The sequence below is a fragment of the Sinocyclocheilus grahami genome, unplaced genomic scaffold (assembly GCF_001515645.1).
Source record: "Sinocyclocheilus grahami isolate Dianchi unplaced genomic scaffold, SAMN03320097.WGS_v1.1 scaffold410.1, whole genome shotgun sequence".
Lineage (NCBI taxonomy): Eukaryota > Metazoa > Chordata > Actinopteri > Cypriniformes > Cyprinidae > Sinocyclocheilus > Sinocyclocheilus grahami.
In genome coordinates this window covers 1,753,709-1,758,662 of record NW_015505589.1, presented here as the reverse complement: position 1 = coordinate 1,758,662, position 4,954 = coordinate 1,753,709, and the positions used below count along the sequence as shown (strand labels likewise).

Sequence of the window (4,954 nt, the reverse complement as noted above, 5' to 3'; positions counted from 1 at the left end):
ATATTGTTTTTTCTGTTATGCAACTTTTGTGAAACAGCATTCCTCAAAAATTATCACAGAATTTCACGATGATGGATTTTGTTACGTTTAAAGACCCCCCCCCCCCCCCAGGCTTTTTATTATTCAAACATACAGACCAGACCTGCAGGCTGAATAAGTACTGGTCCAGTTTTTCGCTGAAATTGTTGCATATGCTCCAAAACAACAGTGCACTTGTGTATCTTTGTGATATTCTCAGTCTTCAAATGCTAACAAATATGCTACTTCACATGTTAAGCCATTGATCATAATTTTTATTCAACAACAGTTGTCAAGTAAACATTACTTAACAGGCAAGACAAAGTAATACTTTTAAGAAATAACATTACTTCTTATATCCCATGCTAATCTGAATTCTGTATGTGCTAGTGTAACTGAATATGCATTAATCTGCAATACTTTCGTTTAATCCAATAGAGTAACATATACAGTTACAAACTTGATTGTTCAGTGGTTTTCTTGTCACATGCCAGAAAAGTGGTTTGAAACCTTTGCATGGTTGCATCTTTAAATATTCCAGTTTGATTGTTAAAAGACATTTCAAAAGGTATAGTTTTTCAAAATCATATTTCCTTTCACAAAAATTCTAATTATTTATTAACATTAGCACACACATACAAGCACACAAAGACAGGCCTTACTGACGAATCTTATGCCAGTTTCTTTCACATTTACCAAAATAACACAGAAGATCTATACGCACTTAAACGTCTCTAAAGGAGTTTGTGCACATCATAGTTCCTGTCTCTTCTTCAATATGATATTCCGCACAAGCGCTGTGGCTTCCTTTCGGATGTCATCTATGGGCTCCTCCGGCTTCCAGAAACGCACCACCTGGCCCTCAGGACTCACAAGAAACTTCCAGAAAGTCCATTTTGGGATTCTCTGTATTGAATCTAGAAATTTTCAAAAAACAATATAGATATCAATATTTCATTTAGTAATTGCCTCTATTTTAAACCAGAGGTTATGATTATCTTTACTGTCGACTGAATTATCAGGGTCTGGGACAACATTTTTGAGTGCTCAATCATCTAACACCCCACCTCGGGCTGCTGTTGTTGTATTGTTTGGCTAGCTTATTTTTTTTAGAAGTATTTTTATGTTCACGTGTGTGTAAAATATCTTGAACACTGGCTTGTGTTACATAAAGTACATTTTCTTATTATTAATAACTCACTATTAGTAGGAGCTGATCATAGGATGTCAAAATGGCGGCGACCATGAGGGGACGCCTTTCCCCGCTCTGAAGAATACAACAACTTTATATATATATAAAAAAAATGCCTGCCCTGGGGTTTTAAACTCGTGTGAGTGTACATCGTTCTCATGGTATTCATTTTTTAAAACGTAAGTTATTAATTTTATTAGCAAAAAGTTCCTGAATTAAGATTATTCTCAGGTAAAACCTACCTGTGATGAACCTGAACGCGGGCTCCGCCTCAGACCCCATTATTTTGATCTTGCTGAAGATGGGTAACGTCACACCGTAGTAGGATTTGTCGAAAGCCTCGATTTCTCGGCTGGTACCTGATTCAGTGTCACCGTATTGCGAGCAGGGAAAGGCGAGCACGTTAAAATGAGACGTGCCGCGCTCTCGGTGGAGCTCCTGCAGAGCCCGGTAATTCTGCTCCGTCAACTCCCTTCCACTCGCCACGTTTACAACCAGAGAGACCTATTATCAGAGACCTCGAGTGAAAACACCACTGCACGGGACACATTTGTACAATCATGCATTTTCAAAAGCCTCACAAATTATGTTAAACCATTTAAAAGAAAACTTTTGTGCCTATGATTGCATAACTTACTTTCTCCCGATACTTTACACCTCCAGTGAGGCGGTCCTGCCTCTCGCGTCCTTCACTTCATATGAGTAGAAATCTTTGGCTTTTTGCGACTTTGACAGTTTACTCTGCAGTAGGTACAGTGAGCCCATGCACACAGCCACACTCAGTAAGACCTTGATCAGTCCTGCTCTAGAAGCAGATGGTTTGGTGGGGTATCCCCCGAGAGCCTCCATGATGGAGGAGAAATGTGGAGGAATCCAGGTGAAAAACTTCAGGTATGGTTCTCTGCAGGTCAGAATAGTGGGCGAAAAAATTTGCCCACTAAACAAAAACACAAAACACAAAACCTTTCCCACCTCATGTTTGCGTGGTCAACCAAACATTACAACATAATAATAGTCCTAAAACACAACAACATAATAATAGTAACATAATAATAACTTCTATTGATTCTTAAAATGTTTATTTCTACTACATTTTATCTCTTTCTCTTCATCAAACAGCCAGATTAATGAATGGCTTGACACAAACCGTACCGAGGCAGAGCCTTTGGTCCTTTGGCACACCGCCTGATCTATTATAGCTAACTATCAAAATCTGTGTGGCAAAGCTGCGCAACACACTGCAGCGCAGGGAGAATGTATTGTAGTGAAGCACAGACCACTATCAATTTATGTGAACATACAGTCATAACTTTTGTGTTAGACAATACGCTGCATTTTAGACAAAGGAGGAACTTAAATAATATGACAGATATGAAAAGAAATGACTTTGTGTAATTTACCTTCACAGCACATCTATTTTTTTTCTTTTTTGAGTTTTATTCATAGAGCACTTTCTAGAAATTTAGGAAATCATATGTTGTTATCCCACTGGCATGGGACTATTTGTTTCAGTGATTGAATTTAGTGAAATGTGAATTTGACGTCATGATTTGAAGGTAGGGCTGGGCGATATGGACAAAAAATTATCACAATAATGTCTTTTCATATCAGTCGATATCGATAATTATCACGATAAATGTCAGATTTTTATTTCTTTCAAGTTTTAAGGCAGATTTTTGCTCCAATGTGAAAGTTGTAAAAACCAGAGAGTTAATTGTGGTTTTGAACTATTCTTTATGGTCAGAACACGACAAACACTTCACGTTTTTGAATTCTTTACACTTCTCCAGTCATTTTTCTTTAACAAAATAAATATCTTGATAGAAAAAAATTATTTCTTAGTTCTGCACGTTCTAATGAGTAATATTGTTTCAACTCAAGAAACATGTTTGTGTTGCCAGATAATATTAATAATAATATAAAACTTTTTGTCTCTTAGAAATACACATTTAATAGTAGTTTAAGTTAGGATGCAGATGTAGATTTATGTTCATTACCAAAATTGGTAATATCTGTAAGTATTGTAGCAACCTCATTTTTATATGGGGAAATGTAATTATTCTGGCTGTTTGAGTTTTTTTTTTTTTTATTAACCACTGGTCTTCCATAGTAGCATACATTTAGATAATGATTATCACAGTTAAAACCACAAATATAGCACCTCAATACCATGGTAAAAATGTAATATGGTTTTTAGGTATTTGTATGAAAAACAGTAGCTAGTCTACATAAATTTAGTATAAATGCATAAACGCTATAGCTTAATCACACACAAAAAAAATACTGTAATTGTATTCCATTACTCCTCCTTCAATACATTTAAAACATCTCTACTAGGGCTGGACAATATGGTCAAAATTCATATCACGATATATTTCTTAAGTTTGGTCGATACAATATAATTCCGATATCGATATGAACATTGTTAAAAAAAGCCTCATAAAAACTGCCAAGAACACCCACAACAGATGTCTTTACCTACAAACTTATGAAAAATTAATTTGCCAAGTCTATGAAACCTCTTCCTATAAAACGATTTAATTTTTTAGAAAAAAACCCCAGCACAAATAAATTAATGTTCACCTTTTATTTGTATTTAGCCTTCATACAAACAAGAAATATGAAATCACTGTCAAATAAACATCTCAGTCTCACTTTATTAATTATTAATATCTTTAACTTCAAACTATATGCTAACATACACTACCAGTCAAAAGTTTTTAAACAGTAAGATTTTTTATATTTTTTTAAGAATTCTCTTCTGCTCACCAAGCCTGCATTTATTTGATCCAAAATACAGCAAAATCAGTAACATTTTGAAATATTTTGACTATTTAAAATTAGGGCTGAACGATTAATTGCATTTGCGATAATATCGCGATATGAAAAAACGTGATTTTTCAATCGCAGAGGCTGCGATTACACTCGGTCACGTGACAGGCGAGAGTGAAGAGGTGTGTTCCACTTGAAGATCGATCAGTGTATAACATCTAAGTACGGAGAGAAAGCATAAGGAGACGTCCGTGCTCTCTTATAGCTCTCGCAGTACTTTGATGACACACACCCATCGGTCTAAGCAGCGCTGCTTCAAGTCGAGCGCGGGCCATCAGCAGAAAAAGAAAATAAATAAAACAGTAAACAGCCAAAGGACGTAACTTAGAATGGGAGATGGATCGGTTTGTGAAAGCGAAGAGAAAAGCCATAGATGAAGTCGCACAGACCCAGGCAGGTGCTGGTCATTTAAAAGCTAAATGCAGAAAATATGATGAGGCATATCTTGCTCTCGGCTTCACTGTGTCTATACCGGACGCCGTGCCGCAACAGCTCTACACTGGACGCGACAAAGCGACCGGTGCAAATCATTTTAACTTTGTGTCAGTACGTCATAAATAGAACAAGGTATCAGTTTAATGTCGGGTTTTGTCGTGTCGCGTGTAGAAATCTTTTGTAACATTATAAATGTCTTTATCATCACTTTTGATCAATTTAAAGCATCCTTGCTAAAAAATAGTATTAATTTCTATAACCTATTTCTATAATAGACTGGAGTAATGATGCTGAAAATTCACCTTTGATCACAGAAATAAATTACACTTTAAAATATTTCCAAATAGAAAGCAGTTATTTTAAACAGTAAAACATATTTCAAAATTTTACTGTTTTTGCTGTATTTTGGCTCAAATAAATGCAGGCTTGGTGAGCAGAAGAGAATTCTTACAACAAAAAAAAAAGTTCTTAAAAAAT

General features: G+C 35.7%; 1 pseudogene; it reads right to left on the bottom strand.

Annotated features, from left to right (window-relative positions):
- Positions 1–281: 281 nt before the first annotated feature.
- Positions 282–4,954, bottom strand: part of LOC107550978 (probable glutathione peroxidase 8) — a 13,424-nt pseudogene continuing 8,751 nt past the window's right edge.